Genomic DNA, 26,010 nt, shown 5'->3' with positions numbered 1-26,010 from the left:
ACCAGGCTCCCCTGTCCCTGGGATTCTCCAGGCAAGAACACTGGAGTGGGTTGCCATTTCCTTCTCCAATGCATGAAAGGAAAAGTGAAAGTGAAGTCGCTCAGTCGTGTCTGACTCTTAGCGACCCCGTGGACTACAGCCTGCCAGGCTCCTCTGTCCATGGGATTTTCCAGGCGAGAGTACTGGAGTGGGTTGCCATTGCCTTCTCTTAGAAATATGATGCAGATGATCTTATCTGCAAAGCAGAAATAGATACCCAGATGTAGAGAATAGACATATGCATAACAGGAAGAAAGGGGAGAGGGGATGAACTGAAAGAATAGGATCGATGTATATCACTACCATGCACTGCTATGTATAAAATAGATAACTAATAAAAGCCTACTGTGCATCCCAGGGAACTCTACTCGGTGCTCTGTGGTAACCTAAATGGGAAGAAAATCAAAAAAAGAGGGGGATATATCGACATGTGTAAGTATAGCTGATTCACTTTGCTGTACAACAGAAACCAACAGAACATTGTAAAGCAACTACAAAAAAATTCATTAAAAAACATTTATATGTCAAGCTATAAAAAATAGTGTCATCTGATAGGCATAATTGTTTATGGTAAAGTTGACACATATGTATTCAATACATATTTCTTTACCCCTGTTAAACAGTTCATTATAATTTTTTTAAAGTAGCTATTTTGTGAAGATATGTGATCCAGAAAGAAAAGGTATCATGAGAAGGCCTATTTGATGCTATTTAGAGGAGGCAATGACAACCCACTCTAGTACTCTTGCCTGGAAAATCCCATGGGCGGAGGAGCCTGGTAGGTTGCAGTCCATGGGATCGTGAAGAGTCGGACACGACTGAGCGACTTCACTTTCACTTTTCACTTTCATGCATTGGAGAAGGAAATGGCAACCCACTCCAGTGTTCTTGCCTGGAGAATCCCAGGTACAGGGGAGCCTGGTGGGCTGCCATCTATGGGGTCGCACAGAGTTGGACATGACTGAAGCGACTTAGCAGCAGCAGCAGAGCAGATATAGATGGTCTCACTCTCTTTCTCCAACTGAGGCATACATTCAAACTTCTTCTTTGAAAGGTTGGGGAATACTAATTTTTTTCAATACTAAGCAAAGAATCAGGTTCTTATTTTTTCAAATATCTTGGACAAATCACATATGTTTAAAATTTGTTCCTGTGTTTATCGGTTTTGCAAGAGAAGGCATCATCTTACACAGTGTTTATAATCAAAAGCAAAAAATTTGTAATCTAAAACAAATTCTTTGGTTTTTTTAAATAATAAAAGGAAGTTTGCAAAAAAAATGCTTTTGGTCTTTTGCAATTCTCATTGTACTTTCTCATTATTGAGTAGTGGTCTGTGGCATGGATGTACCAATGTTTTTCAGCACTGACCCACAGAAAGGCATCTGGGTTGTTTCCAGTTTTGAGCTACTGTGAATGAAGCTGCTAAGAACATCCTTATAGACTACTTTCATGAGAATGTAAATTTTTATTTCCCTGGGAGAAAATCCCAAGAGACAATTACTGTTGAGTCATACGGTGATTGCATTTAATTTTCTAAGAAACTGTTTTCCAAAACCATTTCACACCCCTACCAGCAATGTTAGAGTGATGCAGATTGCCAGCTTTTGGTGTGGTTATCACTTTTATTTTAGCCATTCTATAGATGATATCTCACTGGGGTTTTAATTGGTATATCCCTTATGGCCAAATATGTTGAACTTCTTTTCATGTGCTTGTTTTCTGTATATAAAAGATTACTCAGTGAAATCCTTTTTTCTGATTGGATTCATTGATTTTTTTAACTGTTTAATTTGAAAATTCCTTATATATTCTAGATAATAATATTCCATTAAACATGTAGTTAGCAAGTATTTTCTCCCATTTTACAGCTTGCCTTTTCATCTTAATATGGCAAAAGTTTTTAATTTTGATAAGGTCCTATTTTCAATTTTTTCTTTCATGGATTGTGCCTCTGATGTCAAGTCTAGTAACTCCCTACCCCGAAATCCCAAAGAATTTCTCATATATTTAATTCTAATAATTTCATAGTTTTGCATTCAACATTTAAGTGTATGATCTGTTCTGAGCTACTTTTTGTAAAAAATGTGAGGTTTAGGTCAGTGTTCAGTTGTTTCAGCACCCTTTATTGAAAAAGTTATCCTCCTGAATTGAATTCCTTTTTAATCTTTATAAAAAAATCAATTGGGCATATTTATGTGGGACTTTTTCTGGTTATCTGTATTTTGTTCTGTTGATTTATTCATCTGCCAATGTCATTGTCTTGATTACTGAAGCAACAAGGAAGCCTTTATATCAAGTTGACTAATTTCTCCATTTTATTATTCTTTTAAAAGTGTTTTAGCAACCCCACACCTTTGCCTTACCACGTAAATATTAGAATTGGTTTACCAATATCTACAAAATAGCTTGTTGTATTTTGATTGGGGTTGTGTTGAATCTGGACCTTGGCTCAGATGGTAAAGAATCCACCTGCAATGCCGGAGACCTGGGTTCGACCCCCAGTTTGGGAAGATCCCCTGGGGAAGGGCATGGCAACCCACTCCAATATTCTTGCCTGGAAAATCCCCATGGACAGAGGAACCTGGTGGGCTACAGTCTATGGCATCACAGAGAATCAGACACAACCAAGCAACTAAGTACAGCAGTACTGAATCTCGATCTATAAATCAATTTGGGAAAGAATGACACATTAAAAACATTGAATTTTTCAGTTCATGAACGTGGACGAGCTTTCCATTTCTTTGGATCTTTTGAAAACTTTTTTTTAGTGTTCTGTATGCATATAGATCCTGTTCAAATTTTTTTTTTTATTTATACCTCATGCTACATTTTTTGTGCTAATGTATTGATTTTTTTAAAATTCAAATTCCTATTGTTTGTTGTTAGCAGAATGATTTTATCATGAATGAATGTGGGATTTTGTTAAAAGACATTTTTTTTGGCCATAAGTTCTACTTTAAAACTGTAAATATTATAAATATGTTTTATGTAATAAAAGTAAGATACAACCTGGCCCCTTTACACGTTTGATGCTGAAATAAATGTTTTCTACTAATCGGTCCTAGTCATGCTAACTTTGTACTTGATACTCTACACAGTTCAGATGCATGGAAAATATAATTGTGCTGAATGTGGACACATCACATCCACAGAGTGTGGATTTAGAAATCTGTCAAACTTGTATAGAGTCGTTGCTCAGATAATCTAAAAAAATGCCATGTAAACTTCTGGCAATTTACAATCTATAAATTATAGATCATTTTACTGTAGGAGTCACAGGAGAAAGGGGGCATTTTGCAGCCCTCAAAATCATCATGGGACAGGTCCTGTGGAATTTAATCCCATCTCCAGCGTACAGTTTAAAGAGTTAGCAGACATTTGGTGCTGACGAATATGTCCATAAGACATTTGGTCAAATTTCAAGAACCTTTTGGTATAGACAAATGTCTTCAAGGACATTTGGACAGGACCAAATGGTCTTGTAAATATCAAGAACTTTTTGGCATGAACTGAATGTCTTGTGAACATTTGGACAGGACCAAATGGTCCTGTAAATACCAAGAATGCTATGGTGTGAACCAAATGTCTTATGGGCATTTTGGATGGGACAAAATGATCTCGCAAATATCAGGGAACTTTGGGCTTGGACCAAATGTCTTATGGACTTTTTGGACAAGACCAAATGTCCTGAGAGGAATTTGAGAATGAGATGTCCTGTGCCTGTGTGTGCATACATATGGAAGAGGTGTTCATGAGGAGAGAAGAAAGGTTTATTTCATCACTTTATGACACTATCTAAGTCATTTTAATAAAATCTATCTTCATGTTTCAGTGCCATGGAGAAACGATCCATTGTTTTTGTCAATGTGTTTTCCAAGGACTATCGGCACTTCATCTACAAGAGCAAGGTATGTTTTTAATGGGTTGGTAGAGAACGGCACTCATATCCAAACACAGGGTCAGTGGTATATTTGTCATGCAACTTGGTCTTGCAGTTGGAGTTGAAAGCTGCTGCTGTCAAAGGAAATGTTTAGGTGACTAAGCCAAGAAGGTGGTTTATTAGTTTTGGCAGCAGACAACAGGTGAATATTTCTTGGAGGAGAGAGGTTTTATACAATGTGAGAGAGATTGTTTATAGAATCTGCCCAGGCATAGCCATGGTTATTTAGATTGATGAATTGGACAATATTTCATTTCTCATGAGCCTGATGACCTCTGCTGATGGGTTGATGTTGCTTCTATTTGCTTAACACGATTGGACTAAAGTTCTCACTTCACCAATAAACTCTTCAGCTCCCCTAAGGAGCAACATCTAGGGTCTGGGGCATCTGTATGTTCTGTGCCAATTTGGCAGGAGCCTGCAGAAAATTCTTGCTGCACCTTTTTAATGAGCTAGGAAGTCTAAATGGCTGCAGCTACTCTGGCTATAAAGTGTGTTTTATCGCAAGAACTTGCCGAAGTATGGGAGTATATCACAGCATGGTGAGTATCAACTCCCCAGGGACACTGGATATACTCTGTATGCACCATAAGGAAGCCCTTATCCACTCTGAGACCCCAGTTTGATTCCTGGGTCAGGAAGATCCCCGGGAGAAGAGATAGGCTACACATTCCAGTGTTCTTGGGCTTGCCTGGTGGCTCAGTTGGTAAAGAATCCACCTGCAGTGTGGGAGACCTAGGTTTAATCCCTGGGTTGGGAAGATCCCCTGGAGAAGGGAACAGCTACTCACTCTAGTATTCTGGCCTGGAGAATTCCATGGATTGTATAGTCCATGGGTTTGCAAAGAGTCAGACATGACTGAGCAATTTTCACTCTCACTTTCATCCACTCTGATGGGAGAGACAGGTGGATCTGTGTGACAAGTTTACTAGTATGCAAAACACAATCACACAAACACTAAAACAAACCAATGGGTCTATCTGAGAAGCCACGCAGTGCATTTAAAAGGTATTTCCATGCAACATGGACCATCTGGATTCTGCTATCAACATTCACTTAGCATTGTGACTTGGAAAGCCTCTTACTTTTAGGGAAACTTGTTTTCAGCCTGATACGTAAAGACATTTGAAGAGTTGGCCTCTAAGCTATAATTGAGGCCTAATAACTAAGATAACTTTTTAAAATTTGAAGCAAATTTCTTTTATCATAGAAAAACATAAAGTCATCACAAGAAAAAGAAGTTTTCAGTGGAGAAGCAGTAAGTATCAGAAGACAAGAGGTCTTACAGATCTTTGTGTGTTACAGAATGAAAATAAGGCTGAGGAAGGGCTTCCCCCTTCTTCACTGACCCTAAGCCTAGGGCACATCACTGAAACGTACTTAAGTTCAGTGTCTGCAACAGGGAAACTGGGGCCACACACCTGCCTCACCTTCACAGGAGGGGCTAATGAAGCTCATGAGTGAAGACATGCTATGATAAAGAGAAAATACTGAACGTGTATTCTTCATAGCATCAAAAGAGAGTTTGTTCAATTCAGCCCAGAGACTCCACATTCCAGTTTCCATCTTTACTGGGACCATCATGGATAAAAATAGTCATTCTAATCCTAAGAATAGTAATTCTAACAGCTTTATTTATTGTCTGCCAGATGCTGAAGTGAAAGTGAAAGTCGCTCAGTCATGTTTGACACTTTGCGACCCCATGGATTGCAGCCCACGCAATGGCAAGCTACTCCAGTACTCTTGCCTGGAAAATTCCATGGATGGAGGAGCCTGGTGGGCTTCAGTCCATGGGGTCGCTAGGAGTCGGGCACGACTGAGCGACTTCACTTTCACTTTTCACTTTCACACATTGGAGAAGGAAATGGCAACCCACTCCAGTGTTCTTGCCTGGAGAATCCCAGGGATGGAGGAGCCTGGTGGGCTTCCGTCTATGGGGTCACACAGAGTCGGACACGACTGAAGTGATTTAGCAGCAGCAGCAGCAGACTCCTCTGTCCGTGGGATTCTCCAGGCAAGAACACGTGTGGATTTCCATTTCCTTCTCCAGGGGATCTTCCTGACCCAAGGATCAAACCCATGCCTTGCGCCTCCTGCATTGCAGGAGGATTCTTTACCTTCTAAGCCACTGGGAAGTCCGCCAGGTACTAAGCATGGTGCCAAATGTTTAAATGCTTTGTCTCATTTAAGCCTCACAACTCGGCAAGGACTGTGTCATCAACCACACTTTACATCTGAGGTACTTAAGGTTTAAGGCAGTAAAATATATGTGTAAGTTCCCACAACTGACTAGGGTGAAAGCCTTAACTCCAGCATAGCTCTTCACAAAGAAATAAAGCTGATCATAATCTCTGAACTGAAAAACATTACCCAAGAGTAAGAAAAGTTTACAAACTCTTGAACTCAACTTTTGGATATCTTTTAATATTTTGAAGCACGTCCCATTACCTATGCAACCCCTCTCCCAGATGCATGCCTCTAGGCAGTGACCTTCTTGAGGAGGGATGTGGACAGGTGGTGCGAGGCAGGATAGCTTTGACTTACCTTACTCTCTCATTTTTCCTCCACAACAATCTGTGACATAAAAAGGGCACAATTTCTAATCCTAGTTCTAGAGATGGAAAAACTCAGGCTTAGAAAGTTTCCGTTTGATATCTCGTCTCTCCTTTCCTAAAGAGTCCTCCTGCTGCCAGTTTCTGTTCTGTTCAGTTTTTATTCTAAAAATAAAATATTTTTATTTTGAGGGTCTGGAATAAGACTTAAGTTGTCTAAGGAACCCCTGCTGATTCTTCCACTACACTGACTTCACTGTTATCATTTTCAATGACCCTTTCAAGGGAAAAAGTAAATTTTTTTAAAGTGAACCAGATTAGTTTAGTCATTTCCATTATTCATTTTCAGATTAGCTTAATCATTTCTTTTGTTCATTTTCCACCCTACAGCTGTCTGGGCTTTCCAGGGGACACTAGTGGTAAAGAATCCGCCTGCCAATATAGGAGACTCAAGAGACATGGGTTCAGTCCCTGGGTTAGGAAGATCTCCTGGAGTAGGAAATGGCAACCCACTCCAGTGTTCTTGCCTGGAAAATTCCATGGACAGAGGAGCCTGGTGGGCTACAGTTCATGGAGTTGAAAAGAGTCAGGCATGACTGAGCACACACACAAGAAAAGTATACACATTACTTTTTTCTGAACTTTTCAGTAAGTTTCTCCTCTGAGGACAGTTTTCTAATTAGTCAAGATGTGAGTCTGTAACTGTTTCTCTTTCTTAGACACTGATCAGTCCCAGTCACTCTCCCCACCTGATGAGGGTCTCCTGGCCTTGTTCCTGCTGAGTGACTCATTCTAGATATGAATACCTCCCTGCCAAGTAGTCTGTACAGCAAATGATACCATACACTGTGTTTTATACATGACATTACTGTGTACCACACACACATGCACATATAGAAGACTGCTTCACCATTAAATGAGCAGTATTTTCAGTCATAACAATGTTTCATGTATACATGCATTTACATATACTTGTACTCATATATTATATCATGACCATTGCAATCTTGTATGAATCCATGTAGGTCATGCTCACAGGTAAGGCCTGAAACACTGATCCAGGTCTTGGCTGAATGCCTGTGATGGTTCTAGAATGCAAGAGCATGGGAGGCCATCTTCCTCTCTCCTCCCTCTCTCCCTGCCTCCCTGGCAAAGCTGTCATGCGATTTTCTCATCTCCTTCCAAGTTCTGATGAAGTAAGAAGGCTACAGGCTCCCCGCTCAGGATACAGCAGCAGAATAAAAAGCCCCTGAGCTAGAGTTGGCTCCTCAACAAAGGGAGTCTTATCATGCAAGTTGCAGTAATCTGTCCACTTCTGTTTGGGTGTCACCCTGGGAAGGAGCCTCAGGGAACTGGCACCTTTGGCTATCCTTCCTTCTGATATTAGTGTAGGCAATAAACTGTCTTTATCTGACAATGATTGTGTCCCTTTACCAGTTGAATCTATCAGACCTTAACCTTTGCCTTACGTCTGACAATGTGTGTGTTGTGTGTGCATGGATGTGAGTGCACGTGTATGTGTGTTTTAAATAAAAAAGAGACACTGTCACATCTCATCCTTCTCTATGCCCACCTTGCTCCTTAAGCTATTCCTTTCACCTCTTCTGGCTTTAGTTTATCTCTTCATATATTTAAAAACATGAAAATATTTCCATTCCTTCCTTTGCAGTGCTAGGCTAGTGTTCACAATGAATGCGATGACTCAGCATTCTTCATACACACCCCCCCCTTCCACTTTGCTCACATGAGCCTTTTTCAAACCTCACTGTTTATTTCTCAAATATTTTTGTAGTCCTTACCATTGCCAGCTACTCTCTAAGTGCTTTTTAAATACTTACTTATTCCACCTTCATTGCTAACTATATTTTACAGATGAGAAAGGAACAGTACAAAAAGTCTAACTTATTTACTCAAGGTAATAAAGCAGTTACTGCCAGAGCTGGGGTTTGAACTTAGCTAGCTGACAGCAGACTGTAGACTTGAAAACATTCATCTCTGTCACCTCTCTTCATTGGTCTATCAGGTTATTTGTTCATTTATTATACATGTATATTACTATTGTTTGTTCTGTTTCCCCTCATGAAAAATAAAAATATTAGTCTCTTTTTCTCTCATTTCTACTTTCTAATTTCCGTCAGTTTTATGTTATCAAGGTTTTAATAGTCTCTGTTTTGTTTTATGATGATAATTACATTTTCCATACTTTGTCTATGGTTGAATTCTAAAGGTAAGAAATTATATTCACATTGTTGTTACTAAAAATATTGTTCATTTCATGGTTAAGTGGTCTGCTAGAATTATACCTCTGTATGGTCTCATGATACCATCCTTGGACAGCACATTTTCATAGCACTGAGATAAAATATATTTGGTTTTCTTATTCTGCATCAATTGCTTGAAATATGGCACATTTGACTTTGTTTCACATTTGGGCCACAGTTTTCAAGCTCTCTGTTTTTCTTGGATTTTCTAATTGTCTTTCTTGTTTTTCCTTTGTAAGAAGAATAATATGCCTTCAACATATCTACAGTTTCATCCAAATCCTCAATTATAATGTCTATGGCATGAAATACTCTATTTTTTCTCCAGAGAGATCCTTTCTGGAGTTTTCTGACTTGCTGCTACAATCTCAAAGCCTGCTGTCTTGGTAAGCTGACTTTTATTTACTACTTCTCTGGGTCTCCAGGCTGTTCTGAAGACCCCATTTCTGTTTTTGCTTCTTTGTTTCTGGCTTCTCATTTTGTTGGAGTATAATCTTCAAGCAACATTAGCCACCAACTCTTCCCTCAGTTCTCTCTGTATATGATTGTTGTTCAGATGTTTTCTCTGTCTCACGTGTTTTGTCTCATATTATCTGCCTTTTTGTCTTTTTTCTACTACATCTTGAGATTTACTCTTTCTTCCAACACTTTTTTGCATTTTAAAAAGCTTTTTGTTTTGAGATCAGTGTAGATTCACATGCAGTTGTAAGAAATAATAGAGATCTTATATATACTTTACCAGTTTCTCACTTATGATAACATCTTGCATTATCATACAATAATAGAACTATCAGGAAATTGACCTTAACAAAATCTATCAACCATAACATATTTCACCAGCTTGATATGTACTCGTTTGTTTATGTATGTATGCATTAGTTCTATGCAGTTTTACTATATGTGCTGATTTACATGACCACTGCTGCAACCAAGACAAAGAACAGTTCCATCACAAGATCCTTGATACAACTGAAGAAGGAATTCATAGGGTCTGGACGCCATCTTAGGCCTGTTCATGCTGATCATGCTCGGCCACCTTTCCAGTGGACTCTGAACTCTGTGTTTAGTGTCTATGAAAACGACAAAAGAAGGATAAGACCCCCTCCAGACAGGGGAACCTTGAAGATCATATCTAGGTTACTCATCGCCTAAGAGAAAACATACACTAATCACCCCTTCCTCCAGACAGGCTGTAAATTTTTCTGTATCTATTGGAGTGTAACCTCAGGCTTATTGATTATTGGCTAACTGTTTGACTGTTTGAGCACATGAGCACATAGCACGTGAATGATGGGGTTACTGGGGTTGTATTTTCCTTGGTTTATGTAAGTCGCAAGGAATTTGGGGTGGTGGGTTCAGACACGTACACATGGGGTATTAAAGAGTTTCACAAATGTTGGTCGGGGTCTTGGCTAAGAGGAGACTCTGCCTTGGGCCCGCCGGTGTAATAAACTGCACTTCACTATCTGCATTGTCCTTCTGAGTGAGTTTGTTTCCCGGAACGCATGGCTACAACACTATCTTTTACAAACTCATGCGTGCATGCATGCAAACATGCATGCTGAATTTCTCAGTCATATCTGATTTTTGTGATCCCATGGACTGTAGTATACCAGGCTACCTTGTTCATGGAATTTCCCAAGAGAGGATACTGGAGTGTGTTACCATTTCCTACTCCAGGGAATCTTCCCAACCCAAGGATCAAAACTGTATCTCTTGTATCTCCTTCATTGTTAGGCATATTATTTGCCAACACCTTCTTTTCCCTCCCCACTTAGCACCTGACAAGCACTAATCTCTTTTCCATCACTATAATTTTAAATACAGCATTTCAATAAATAATATAGTACTTTTAAAATGCTTTGTAAGTAGGACTAGAAAGACTCTGATGCTGGGAAGGATTAGGGGCGGGAGGAGAAGGGGACGACAGAGAATGAGATGGCTGGATGGCATCACTGACTCGATGGACATGAGTTTGAGTGAACTCTGGGAGTTGGTGATGGACAGGGAGGCCTGGCGTGCTGTGATTCATGGGGTCGCAAAGAGTCGGACACGACTGAGTGACTGAACTGAACTGAACTGAACTAATACAGTATGTAACCTATGACGACCTTTTTTGTTCATTTATAAAGATCCAATTGTGTGGATCAATAGCTCTTTTTTATTGTTTCTTATTCCATAGCATGGATGAATCACAGTTTAACTGACCATCCACTGAAGGACATTTGGTTATTTCCAATGTGGGCTGTTACTACAAAGTTTCTAAGAATATTCAGAGACAGATATTTGTATGTTTCCATTTCTTTGGGATAAATGCCTAAAAAGAAATTGCTATACCATGTGATGTGTGTTTTTCACTTTTGTTACAAACTTCTGGTTCTAGAGTGACTATATCATTTTATATCCCCACCAGCAATGTATGAATGATCTGGTTTATCCACATCCTTGTCAGCACCTGGTGTTGGTACTTTTTTTATTTTACCCATTTTAAATATTTGGTATATAGTGATATCTCATTGTGATTTTTATATACACGTTCCTAATGTCCAATGATTTAAATATCACTTAGTGCATTGGAGAAGGAAATGGCAACGCACTCCAATGTTCTTGCCTGGAGAATCCCAGGGACGGGGGAGCCTGGTAGGAGGCCATCTATGGGGTCACACAGAGTTGGACACGACTGAAGTGACTTAGCAGCAGCAGCAGCAGTGCTCTTATTTGTCATTTGAATTTGCTTTGCAGTAAAATGTTTATTTATGTCTTTTACCCATTTTCTAATACGATTATTTTCATTTTTACTGATGAGTTTTTGAGTTCTTTTAGTTCAGTTCAGTTGCTCAGTCATGTCCAACTCTTTGTGACCCCATGGACTGCAGCACGCTAGGCTTACCTGCCCATCACCAACTCCCAGAGCTTGCTCAGACTCATGCCCATTGAGTCAGGGTTCCTTATATATTCTAAACACAAGTCTTTATTCTGTATATACTCTAGATAGAAGTCTTTGTTCGATGTGCAGTTTGCAAATACTTTCTCCCAGTTTTCAACTTGTCTTTTCATCCTCTTCAAAGAGTCCCAGAGCAAAAGATTTTAGTTTTGATGTCTAGTTCATCAATTTCTCCTTTTAGAGATCTTGCCTAGTCTAAGAATTCCTCACCTAGTCCAATGATCATTCACCCAGTGAAGGAAGGATCTTTGACTGCTTCCAGTTTGAGGCTACTACTAATAAAGCATTATCAAAAAAGTTTTACAAATAAATATGTGATGCATTTGGAGTTCATCTTTGTGTAAGGTATGAGGTTTGTGAAGTGAAGTCGCTTAGTCATGTCCAACTCTTTGCGATCCCATGGACTGTAGCCTACCAGGCTCCTTGGTCCCTGGGATTTTTCAGGCAAGAATACTGGAGTGGGTTGCCATTTCCTTCTCCAGGGGATCTTTCCAACCCAGGGATCGAACCCGGGTCTCCTGCATTGTAGGCAGACACTTTACCGTCTGAGCTACCAGGAAAGCCCAAGGTGTGAGGTTTAGATCAAGGTAAATTTTGTTTATTTATTTTTTTGCCTATGGATCCCTGGCTGTCCTGACACCATTTATTCATTTATTGAAAAGATGTTATTTCCTCCATTGAACTGTCTTTTCAAATTGATCAGATATCAGTTGGGCATGTTTGTGTGGGTCTATTTGTGGGTTTTCCATTCTGTTTCACTCTTCTATTTCAGAGAGTGTGTCTTCAGTCATGATTTTCATTAATCTCTCGTATCAAGATGAGGCAGGTATTTTGGTTTCATTTCCACTGACATGGTCGCTGAGGCTCAGAGGGTTTTGGTGATGTGACCTTACCATATAGCCACAAAAGAAGAGATGTTCTGTTCTAATGCTTACCTCATGCTCATTCTGCAAACCTGTAAATGCCTATTATCCTCTGCAATTTCACTAAGTCCTCCCTTTAATAATAAAGCAATACTTCCAAGCTCATTCTATAAGCCCAGCATTACCCTGATACCTAAATCAGTCAAGGACATTACAAGGAAAGAAAACTAGAGGACAATATCCCTAATGTACATAGATGCAAAATACTAGAAAACTGAATTCAACAGCATATTAAAAAGATCATACACCATGATGCAAGTGTGGTTCACTATAATACAAATCAATAAATGTGACATGCATCAGATATAGAATTAAGGATGAAAATTATATAATCATCTCTATAAATGCAGATAAAACATTTGACAGAGTTCAACATCCTTTCATGAAAATGCTCTCAACAAATTAGGTATAAAAAAAATGTACCTCAACATAATGAAGTCCATATCTGACAAGCACACAGCTAACATCATAATGATGACAAGCTAAAAGGTTTTTCTCTACAATCAGAAACAAGACAAGGATGCCCACCCTAATACTATATGACCTCATTTGTATGTGGAATCTAAAAAAGTCAAACTCATAGGACCGAGTACACCAGTGGTGCCAGGGCTGGGGCCAGTAGGATGGTGGTGGCAGAGAAAGGGAGATGATGGTAACAGAATACAAGCTTACAGTTATAAGATGAGTTCAAGTTCTGAGGATCTAATACACAATGCTGTGATTATAGTTAACAATGCTACATTGTATACTTAAAATTTATTAAGAGAGCAGGTCTTAAGTGTTCCCATTAGACTCAAAAAATAACTGTGTGAGGTGATAGATGTATTACTTAACTCAAAAGTGGTAATCATTTCACAATGTATCGATATATGTATATTAAATCATCACCCTATACAGCTTTAAAGAATCACATTGTGTAACCAAAATGCATGCAGTGATATTTGTCAATCACACTTCAGTAAAGCTGGGGAAAAACAATGAACTCACCATCAAAACTAAAACAGAAGAAATGAAGAGACAAGGATAAGATCCCACAGTTGACTTTGAACACAGAACCAAGCATGATTTCATATGTTTGCTACATAAAGTTTGAGCAGCAGCAGTCTCACAATTCTCAGCCTTATTTCTGGTTACTTATTGTTCCAAAACACATCCAGGTATTTTGCCTGAATCAGGACTTCAGCATCCCCATTTCAATGAGTCTGATATCCAGGCTGCTGTTGTAAAGAAATGCCTGTCAGTAAGCGCTTTGGAGGGGACAAGGCACAGTGTATTCAGCCCACGACCTTCCTTTAAGTTCCTGTGGAGAAGCTCTGGAAGGAAGGGAACTGTTTCAGTGAGCACTGTGTGGACAAGTCAGCATGAACCACAGCTATTTTCGCAGTGATCAGTACTGACTATGCAGACAGCTGCAAGGAAGAGATCTGCCAGTTGTGATTTATTTTCTGCTGCATCTCCCTTGGTATACTCTAAAAACAAAACATAAGCAATGTTCACTGTAGGGAGTAACAGCAGACACATGAGAGAATTTTCTTTTTTGCTGCTCAAATCTGATGGCAATTGATTTAAATCATGCCTTTCTATTGATTAATATTATCTTCCATTTGGAAGTATTGACCTAAAATTTGAAATTCTTTTGTTAATAGACACAGAATCTAAAAATAAGAAACTCTCAAGAAATGAAACTGTGTTTTACCTGAATTATAAATGAAAAAACTATGAGTAACTTACAGATTGCTTTAATCTAGACATTAGCTAGTGTTCTCTGACTTATCCACATTTTTAAGTTTCTTGAAGCAGGACATATGAAATGAATGCTAGTCACATATTATGCATTCTAACCTTGGAATGCCTATAAATTTGGGCAAATTTACATATTTACTTTTGCAATCTGAAAAAGGCTAAAATATATGAACTGCTTAATGCTCATTTAGTTAGGAATACTGTAAGTATTACAGTTCAGAAATTTCTGCAAGTTTTTTTATTGAATTACCTGGCAGTTCCTGATTCACACCATGGGGCCAGATGATTTCAAGCTGGGCAGGGTGGTGAACCCATCCCACTGTCATAAATAGCCAACCATGAAGTGTGGCTCCCTATGATTACTAAACCCCAGACCTGCATTTCACATGCCACTTTGAAATTTTCCGCAAGCCTGAGTTTACGATGAGAGATACAGTCCAGATTTTCAGTTCTGAAGTGAATTTCCTTACATATTTATAAAGAGCGTTGCCAAGAAGCTGAGCTCTAATGAAATGTCCTCCTTAAGGGCCGGTCTTGCTTTGCGAAATGTCCACTGAAAGGATGCGCTCAGAGGAATTCAGACATCGTTCCATCTCTGGATCCTCTCCAACTAGCACACAGGCCCGTTTGGCACCAGTTGTATCCCAGCTTTCCCACAAGGCTCTGGAAGAGCTCCAGGACCTCATTTAGGCTCTGCTTCTGCATATGGATCTGAGCACCAGGAAGAAATCATGGAGGACACCGGCCTTGGGAAACAGAGCTGCAGAAGAAAGCTGGAGGAGATGGAGGGGACACGTGCATTCGCCGTGTTGGTTTACAGAGTGACCCGGGAAGCCAGGTCTGAGGCAGGGACCTCGTTCTGGGCCCCCAGGAGGGACGAGCCAGATGTTCAGCCATGGCTCTCAGGCGCTGGTATTCAGGGACTCCATGCAGCTGGAGACTCCAGAAACTGAGCGTGATCATCAGAGAAAACAAGGAATATAAGATGCATATCTATGTGCACATAGCATAAAATAGAGACTAAGAGAAAGAGGGTGTGATTATTCCTCAAGAGCCAGTGAGCTGATAGATGGAAAGCTACCTGAGTTTTATTTCCTTGGTACCAGGCTATGGTAATGACCTTCAGCAAGTCTCTTACTACCTCTGTACTTCAATTTTCCTTTCTGTACAAAGAAGGCACTGAATAAAGCAGTCCTTTAGATAACTTCTAGTTCTTTCATTTATTTGGACTTAAGGATATTGGAAGAGGGGATTCCCTGGGGGCTCATTGGAAAAGAATCCACCTGCCAATGCAGGAGACACAGGCTCAATCCCTGGGTCAGGAAGGTCCCCTGGAGAAGGAAATGGCAACCCACTCCAGTATTTTTGCCTGGGAAATCCCACCGACAGGACTACAGTGGGCTACAGTCCATGGGGTCACAAAAGAGTCAGACATGACTCAGCAACTGAACAACAAAAAGAAGAACGTTGGAAAAGACTCACGCTTCCAATGGCCTTTTCAATTCCAAATCCTCAGCAATTCATAGATCACCATAAGTAGAAATGATGCAAGTTATGATGTATTAATATATCCAAAACAGATATTCACTTTCCTCTTATGGAATGTAAATTGTAGCTCTCAAGCCTTCTTTTACACACATTCACTTCACTTCAGTCGCTCAGTCATGTCCGACTCTCCACAACCCCATGAATCACAGCACGCCAGGCCTCCCTGTCCATTACCAACTCCCGGAGTTCACTCAAACTCATGTCCACAGAGTCGGTGATGCCATCCAGCCATCTCATTCTCGGTCATCCCCTTCTCCTCCCGCCCCCAACCCTTCCCAGCATCAGAGTCTTTTCCAGTGAGTCAACTCATCGCATGAGGTGGCCAAAGTATTGCAGTTTCAGCTTTAGCATCAGTCCTTCCAATAAACACCCAGGATCGATCTCCCTTAGAATGGACTGGTTGGATCTCCTTGCGGTACAAGGGAATTAGCAATTGCAAAATATAGGTTAAATGATAAGAACACAACAAAATGCAGTTAATAATTGGAAAACCTATAGCTACTTCCCAATAAATTTAAAAAGGTGAATATTCCAGAAAATGAGCAAAAGATTTGAACTGGGAAGTTACCAAAGATGCAAATAGTCAATTAACAAATAAATGTTTTAATAGTTCTAACATGAGTGCTAATTCATAAGATAATATATCCTTGTCATCAGTGAAGTAAATCAGCCAAATACAGGTAGAACTGTAAGTTAGTTCTGTTTTTAATTTTCACAGAGAAATTAAGCAATAGAAAGCAAGAATATTACATGTACACACTTCTGTTTATGAAATGGATAACCAACAAGGTCCTACTGTATAGCACAGGAATATAAAGCAAGAATCTTAGGTGTACACACTGCTGTATTTGAAATGGATAACCTACAAGGTCTTACTATACAACACAGGGAGATCTGCTTAATGTTATGCAGCAGCCTGGATGGGAGGGAAGTTTGGGGGAGAACTGGAGACATGTACATGTATGGTTGAGTCCCTTTGCTGTTCACCTGAAACTATCACAACATTGTCAACTGGTTATACACCAACATAAAATTAAAAGTTTAAAAATAAAGAACTTTAAATGTAGGAAGTCCTTTGAATCACAAATTCCACTCCTCAAAATACATTCTGAGGAAACCATCAGAAGTGTCCATAATATGTATGGAGTAATGTTCTCTGAAGCACTGTTTACAATATTAAAGTGTTAAAAACAATTTAAATCACTAAATTTATTTTGATACACCCAAATGCTTTTGATTTGAACACACTTAGCAACATCGAAAATGCTACAATTTAAAATGAAAGCAGAGGATATATAGCATGATTTCAGTTCCATAATCCAGTTCTACAACTGGTCCTCCAAATGCATCGGGAAATAGGTTCCAAGACCCCTGTGGATTCCTAAGCCCACAGATGCTCAAGTCCCTTATCATGTAAAATGGCATAGTACTGTAAGCCCTCCCTATTCATAGGTTTAAGGAGTAGGAGGGCTGATTGTATAAAAACAGATTAATGTGTAGTTTTATTTTGCTTTACTTTACTCTCTTTTCCAAATCCCCAACAATGAATGTCCATTACTCAATCATCATAAAAATAAATATTATTTTAAAATGAATCAACATTGAAAAATCCTTCCATAAGTAGGAGTAGAGTAGATATACTCCATCTTAACATGCCCTTAATCTATGACTGAGCAATTCCACTCCTAGGCAGATACAACAATGCATACATATGTTCACCAAATTTTATATCTTACAGCATTCATAGCAGCACTATTTATAACACCCCCCAAACTGGAAACTGTCCCAAACGGCCATTAGCAATAGAACAAATTGATAAATAGTGGTATATTCCCACAATAGAGTACCATAAACAAAAAGAATGAATGATGCTTAGCTACACACAACAATGCAGATGAATCTCACAAATATCATGTGAAATGAAATGAAAGAAGCCAGACATAAATAGCACATACTTTATGATTCCATTTATATAAAGTATGAAAACTGGCCAAATTAGCTAAGTCGTTGGATACTCTAGGGAAATATTTGGGGAAAGAGAGTGCAATGACTTCCGGGTACGGTCAGGTTGTGTTTCCATCTGAGGCTGTGCAGTCCCTGGAAATCCATCCAGATGTGCCTCTCTGTGCCCTTTTCTGTGTACCTATTATACTTCAAGAAAAGGTTTAAGTATAGATCAATGACACATTTAGCTAATATGGTGGAGGAAGTAGGGAAGATGGGAAGGAGAAGAAAGGAGTGAGATGAATGCAAGCCTGGGTACCTGGGAGAAGAATACCTTTTCCAAGTGATGGGGAGAGAGGTTAGGGATAGGACGTGGGAAGGAGGGGAGGAGCTGACCGACTGTTGTCCTGCGGTTTGCACAAGAGCCTCGGCAAAGGGCCGTGACCTCTCAGCCACTCTCCTCTAGTAACTCACACCACTTCATTGACACTCTTTTTACCCTTGCCATTCCCTTGATCTGGAAGACTTGTTTTCTCAAATCTGTCTTTGGCTAACTCCATTCAAGTCCTCAAAGCATTCAAGTACCACCTTCTCCAAAGGGCCATTCACTGACCACTTATTCAAAATAAATAACCTCCCTCCAACCGCACTCTCAGCCACTAGTCCCTACTCCTGTTTTATTTGACCTCATAAGAATTATTGCCATGTGTAATTAAATTGTATACACATAGTAAAGAAGAAATGTAGACAGATACTGATATATAGGTTTAGATACAGATACAGACATTTGTTTGCTCTGCTAAAATAATAGCTTTGCAGGGACAAGCGCTTTATCTTCTCCCATTTTTCTCTCCCTAATGACTTCCATAGTTTCCAAAGTATCAAAGTACATGTTGAAGGAGTATTGTTCCCTTGGGCCCCACTTCTCATGCAATGTGGCCACACTTGTAAAGGTGCCGATGTCATGTAAATGGAAATAGCCTTTCTTGGTGAGCCTTTCTGCTCTCTGTGCCTTGCCCTCCTTGGGAGCCCAGCGGTATTCTGAGCAAAGGGTGAGGCCATGGTTGCAGCTTCCCAGGATAATTGGAAACAGACCCAGCAACTGCACACACTGAAGTTAGGAAAGTGATTGTTTGGAGAATGGTGGAGTACTAAGTGCCTTTGTGTTTTTGTTGAGCAATCTGAGCTGCTGGACACATTTCACGCAAAGGGTCAGCATCATACTTCTCAGGAACTCCACTTGAGAAATAGTAGATGAACAGAGGTCAAGATAATCTGAGTCCATATGGAGCACTCTAGTACAGGGGACTGGTGTAAAATCTTGTGAAGTGTTCTCATGGGCTTGTGTGTAGTCAATGTTCAAAAATTCCCAGAGTGTTTGGTTCACATGTGATTTCCTTATTTCTGTATTGAATTACAGCAGCAGGAAGGCAACCATCTGAGGTTCTTATTACAGCTGGGGGAGCTTGATAGGTCTATTCCTGTTCTGGGAGATAATATTAAAATTTACCTGTATGTTGGCTTGTGGCTCAAGTAACTACCTCATTTGACATTTGTCACAATTCATTGAGTTGAACAGGGCTTTATAAGTGTTCCTTTTTACAGATGTGGAACCTGAAATTCAGAAGTGGGGGCTCATTTGCTTAGTGTCATCCTTGTTAGGACAGTTGCCCCATGTGGCTGGATATACTTCTTAGGTCATTGCCTGTCGAGATCAAAGCACTAGTAGATGGTACAATTGAACCTCAGATATTTCTGCTTTAAGAAAACAATAAAATCCTTCCTATTTAGCATGTTTTTCCTTTTCTTATCTATTCTTTCCTTCCATTTCATAATCTGGTCCCTAGACTTTGTGTATTTATATTTTGAGACTTCTTACAGTTCCCCTGAGTCTGGATCATTTTAAAACAAGACAAAACAGGACGGAAAGAGCAGACAGAGAATCTCACTTTTCAGTAAAATCTCAGCCTTATTCTTAGCAAGTATATCTGGTTGCCATTTATTTTCATGGCTTTGCCAAATAATTATATGGCTAACAACTTGGGCTTCCCTAGTAGCTCAGATGGTAAAGAATCTGTTTGCAATTCAGGAGACCTGGGTTCAATCCTTGGGTTGGGACGATCCCCTGGAGAGGGGAATGGCAACCCACTCCAATATTCTTGCTAGAGAATTCCATGGATAGACCATGGGGTCACAAAGAGCCAGATATGACTGAGCGGCTAACACTACACTACAACATAACAGCCTGAAGCTAATAAAGTCTCCCAAATCACCTAAAAATTTCACTAGGAGCCATGAACTTAGGGAGTGTTTGACTTCACAATGCACTCCTAGGCTCTTCAACTGTGTCTATAGACACTCAACATTTTCATAATCAGTTTACTTATAAGGTCAATTCTTTCTTTCTGTCTTGTTTGACTATCAAATGTTCTAACTGTGCAAACAGGCAGAGTTATTTTCTAGACATTCCTGTTAAAAAGTCACCATAAACTCCTTTAAGTTCACCCTGGGACCCATGTTATCCTTTGACTGTTTCAGGCCTGCCCAGCTCTGGGCTAATACAATCTAGAGCTCGTCTGTAGGACCATCAAGGGCTGAGGTTACAAAAGCCCCAGTGAGCTGGTAGGCTCCTTGACACCAGCAGAAGCCACTGAATTTGGTCTTGCTGTCCTGAGCTCTGTATCTACTGCCTTCCTTCCATGTTGTGCAGATTTCACCTTAGCCCTGTTTGTCCAGCTCTCATGTTTCATTCCTGGATTAGAGTCAAATTCCCCCAGTGATATTAGAACTCTCTCTTGACTTGTGAGGTCATTTTATCAGGTCTCGAGGTGCCTTTCCAATGCTGACCTTCTCTACCTCCTGGGCCCAGTTCCCTCCACTGTAGGTCAGATTATGGAAATATAACTTTACCATGAGCCCATTGCCTATGCCCAGAGATTCCTGATGCTGTAGCTTTCACACTCATTATCTAAATAAAGACCATGAGACATCAACACCACTCTGGACCATCATGCCCTCTTCAAAGCTGTGATACGAGCTATTGGATATCTTCTCTATGGGTAGGAGACAGACCACACCCAGAAATGTTCTCTTAATTCCAGATGCACTTTCTCCAGCTTGCTCCTCAAGCCCAGCAGTCCTCGTGGGTAAACATATATCTCTCATAGCAACTGCATCCTCCCCCACTCTTCTGCTGCCTGTGGAAACCCTATCATAAAGCCCCATGCCAAACTCACCTCTCTCAGGTTGCTGCTGGATCCTTTGGCTGCTCTGACACTGTATACTCTTTGAGTGGTAACTTTATTCTCCTTATACTGTAGTCACTTTGCATAATCATCTTACTTAAGGATAAGGACTCTTCTTTATCCAGTGATGCTCTGTGTTTGCCTTATCTTGGTCTTTCTGGCCAATGCACTGATATTTGGCCTGCCTCATCTTCCAGTGCAAAGCAATTAGAGGACATGGGATTTGTATAGAAAAGTCCTCACGCTGACTAAAAGTGGTGTTTGGGGGACTTCCCTGATGGCCCAGTGGTTAAGAATTTCCCTGGCAATGCAGGGGATATGGGTTCAATCCCTGGTCAGAAGATTACAATCCCACATACCTCTGAGCAACTAACCCTGGGCGCTGCAATAAAGATCCCACATGCCACAACTAAGACCCAACCAAGGTAGTCAAATAAATTAATAAGTAAATATATTTAAGTGTTGGTTTGAAAGTTTCAGGGTGTTCTAAGTTAGTGTGGCTGCTATAACAAATACCATAGATCAGGTGGTTTAAACAACAGGAATTTATTTCTCAGAGTTCTGGAGGTTAAGAAGTCCAAGATCAAAGCACTGACAGATCCAGAAACTGGTGAGAGCCTACCTCCTGGTTTGCAGGTGGCCATTTTTTCACTGTATCTTCACATGGTTGAGAACAAAGAGAGAGATTCGATATCTTCTCCTCTTCCTATAAGAGCATTAATCTCATTTATGGGGACTACACCCTCATGACCTAAGTGTCCCCCACAGGCCTGACTCCAATACCATCACTTTGGTGATTAGTTTTCAACATATGAATTTGGGAAGTGTAGAGGGTAAAGACACAGCCCATAGCACATGACTTCCAGGCACAGAAGTGTCAATATGCCCTGGAAAACCACATGGAGGTGGGGGTGGTGTGGTGGTGGGGGAACTGCCCAACAAGCCATGTGGTCAGGGTGTCTTGGGAGACTGAGTGCAGAAAGCATTTAGCACTGGGCTTATTCTGAATTCTATGCCTCACTGAGTCCTGTGAATACAGCAATGTATAGCACATGGTCTCACAGTTACTATAGGACACATAAATGACTCTCACTATGATACCATGTGTGCAAAACTAGAGAAACTTAGGATATACTTGGGGCGTAGAGGGAGAAAAGCATTTAGTCCAACCTGGAAGTTTGGGAGTACTGTCTGGGAGAAGTGACACCAAAAGTGAGTTTTGGACTTCCTTGGTGGTCTAGTGGTTAAGAAAGAATCCACCGGCCAATACAGAGGACTCAGGTTCAGTCCCTGGTCCAGGAAGATTCCACATGCTGCTGCTGCTAAGTTGCTTCAGTCGAGTCCAACTCTGTGCAACCCCATAGACGGCAGCCCACCAGGCTCCTCCATCCCTGGGATTCTCCAGGCAAGAATACTGGAGTGGGTTGCCATTTCCTTCTCCAATTCCACATGCTGTGGGACAACAAAGCCCATGCACTGTAACAATTGACCCTGTGTGCCTAGACCTCTGCAACGATAAGACACTGCGAAGAGAAACCCATGCCCCACAACTGGAAAATAGCCCCCACTCATTGCAACTAGAGAAAACCCATGTGCAACAATGAAGACCCAACATAGCCCCCCCAAAAAATTTTTTTTTTGTTTAAAAGCAAATTTTCCCAGGATGACTAAAAGTGAAACAAAAAAAGAAAAGCAAGAGGGGCATTGTGAAAAGAACTATCGCCAGCCTGTTATGGGTTGAATTGTGCTGCTCCAAAACAGATCTGTTGGAGTCCTAACCTAGTATTTCAGAATGCAACTATTTGGAAATGGGATCTCTGCAAAAGTAATAAGTTAAAGTAAAGGCATTAGGGTGAGCCCTAAGCAGATATGCCCAATATCCTTCCTAGAATAGGACATTTGGACATAGAGAACCATAGGGAGAATACCACATGAACATGAAAATGGCCGTCTATTGGTCAAGGAAGTGGGACCTGAAAAAGATTCTCCGAAACTGTTCTCAGAAGGAAACCACCCTGTCAGCACTTGGATTTCAGAGTTCCAGTCTCTAGAAGTGTGACACACTACATTCCTGGTGCTTCAGTCACTCAGTTTGTGATACCCAGCAAACTGATTCACAGTATGAGCCATTTGATATGACTATCAAAAGTCAGGTACCCAATCCCAGACCCCACCAGACTGGCCAGGTCTATCTATCTCGTGCCCATCAGCTCGTTCCCTGGACAGGTTCTGCTGCTCACCAGCCCCACCTTGCTTTGTCTGAGTCTGAAGAGTTGGAGAACGCTCACTCACCACTGTCAGCATTCAGTCATTCCTAATCAGAGCTCTTTCCTCATTACCCATCTTTGTTATCTACTCACATAAACAGTAGCAGGGCAGGAGAAAGCACTTAGTACCTTGTACACAATATTTTGATGAAGAATATCTAGCTTTAAAGCTTATTCCCTGAAGCCAGATCTTGTTCTTGAGAAAGATGAGGAATTCAGGATGTTGGATTTCATTATCTATGGACTTTGGCCCACTAATCTGATCTTTTATTATCTTTAGAAAGCTGGAAATGAATAAACAAACACATGCCTGTTCCTACTTAGAGCTGGATAGCTGGTGTCTATAAAACAGCCCATCAGCAATCCTTCTTTTACTCTGAGATACTTAGGAAGCAGTGAGGCATTTCTTCATCATTAAATCAAACTGCTCAGTTCTACCCCCTGGGTCTGCAGGCCACAACAATAGAGGCTCCGAAGGGGAACTGCTCCTTTGCCCTAATTCTATGCTGGATCCGTCCCCACTGTGCACATCAACAATCCATCAACAGGGGACACGGTCTGTTGATGAAAAGAATGGGCTGAATGGATGCCACTCGTTGAAGTAAGTGCCATAATGGGAGTGTCCACTGTGACTATGTGTGGTTCCACCCAGCACAGCCCATCTTCAAACTGAGATGCCTGTAGGCTTCCGTAAGGAGAGGTACCCTTTGTTCTCCCAACACTAACTCACCCAGGCTGGCCGTTATTTCATGTTCCTGACCCTAACACGGCTTACTCTTCTTTTTCTGTTCCTAGTCCCACTGTTTTGTTTAGCTGCTGATGCAGGTCTTTCCAGTTCAGCCCCTAAACCTCAGAAACCTCTGCCTTTCCTGCTCTGCCACCTAGAATGGGACCCCAGCTCAGATAGCAGCAACAGCCTTCTTGGCCATGCTTTTCCCTAAGGAGGGGTTGACCAATGGACACTTCCCCATGACTCCAGGAGCATCACATTACTAAGGAAATGTGATTTGACTGGTAATTCTTTTTCTTTTTTTAAAACAGATTTTATATATGTTTTAAAAAGCTATTGTTTTCATTTTGCTCTTTAAATATTACCTTTTCAATGAGATAAAGAATATAGTAAAATACTTGTGTGCTACATCTCCACACCTAAATATAATCCTTCATCAATGATCTATCATGCATATATCTGAATTTTTAGCTATGTTGTCCATTAGGAAGCCACTAGTTACATAAAACCATTCAAATGTACATGATTTCAAATTAAATAAAATTTGATATTCAGCTCCTTAGCCATACTTGCCACATTTCAATTTACTGTTCAAAGTGACATGTGACTAGTGGCTGCCATATTAGTAGAGATTGATGCTGGAGCGGCAGCAAGCAGAGGCTATGCAGTGCTGGAGCAGCGAGCTGCCAGGAGAAGATACTCCACGTGCAAAGTCAGAGAAACCCCAGTAAGACGATAGGTGCTGAGAGACGGCATCAGAAGGCAGACAGACAGAAACCACGATCACAGAAAACTAACCACCTAACTAAAAACTAACTAATCACATGGACCACAGCCTTGTCTAACTCAATGAAACTATGAGTCATGCCATTTAGGGCCACCCAAGACAGACGGGTCATGGTAGAGAGTTCTGACAAAATGTGCTCCACTGGAAAAGGGAATGGCAAACCACTTCAGTATTCTTGCCTTGAGAACCCCATGAATAGTATGAAAAGCCAAAAAGATAGGACACTAAAAGATAAACTCCACAGGTCAGTAGGTGCCCAATATGCTACTGGAGATCAGTGGAAAAATAACTCCAGATAGAATGTAGAGACAGAGCCAAAACAAAAACAATACCCAGTTGTGAATGTCACTGGTGATGGAAGCAAGGTCCAATGCTATAAAGAACAATACTGCATAAGAACCTGGAATGTTAGGTCCATGAATCAAAAAATTGGAAGTGGTCAAACAAGAGATGGCAAGAGTGAACGTTAACATTTTAGGAATCAGTGAACTAAAATGAACTGGAATGTGTGAATTTAACTCAGATGACCATCTTATCTACTACTGTGGGCAAGAATCCCTTAGAAGAAAGAAGAAAAAAACCTTCGAAATGCAGTACTTGGATGAAATCTCAAAAATGACAGAATGATCTCTGTTTATATCCAAGGCAAACCATTCAATATCACGGTAATTCAAGTCTATGCCCCAACCAGTAATGCTGAAGAAGCTGAAGTTGAATGGTTCTATAAAGACCTACAAGAACTTTTAGAACTAACACCCAAATAAAGATATCCTTTTCATCATAGGGGACTAGAATGCAAAAGTAGGAAATCAAGAAACACCTGGAGTAACAAGCAAATTTGGCCTTGGAGTACAGAATGAAGCAGGGCAAAGGCTAATAGAGTTTTGCCAAGAGAATACACTGATCATAGCAAACACTCTCTTCCAATAACACAAGAGAAGACCCTACACATGAACATCACCAGATGGTCAATACCAAAATCAGATAGATTATATTCTTTGCAGTCAAAGATGGAGAAGCTCTATACAGTCAGCTAAAACAAGACCAGGAGCTGACTGTGGCTCAGATCATGAACTCCTAATTGCCA

General features: G+C 40.5%; 1 long non-coding RNA gene across 2 annotated transcripts in view; it reads left to right on the top strand.

Moving 5' to 3' along the window:
• The window catches only part of LOC129555607 (uncharacterized), a 51,909-nt gene that overhangs the window by 10,703 nt on the left and 15,196 nt on the right, over positions 1 to 26,010 (top strand). The window contains exon 2 of one of the 2 annotated variants that reach the window (XR_016038757.1): positions 3,872 to 3,947. This is a non-coding gene — a long non-coding RNA (uncharacterized LOC129555607). Of the gene's footprint in view, positions 1 to 3,724; positions 3,948 to 26,010 lie in introns of those variants that run through there. The other variant, XR_008685788.2, reaches the window with a different exon arrangement.

This window comes from Moschus berezovskii, chromosome 12 (genome assembly GCF_049115385.1).
Source record: "Moschus berezovskii isolate FMDL1 chromosome 12, NW_MosBer_1.0, whole genome shotgun sequence".
Classification (NCBI taxonomy): Eukaryota; Metazoa; Chordata; class Mammalia; order Artiodactyla; family Moschidae; genus Moschus; species Moschus berezovskii.
The sequence above is the reverse complement of the archived record's forward strand: the minus strand, read 5'-3'. Positions and strand labels throughout refer to the sequence as shown.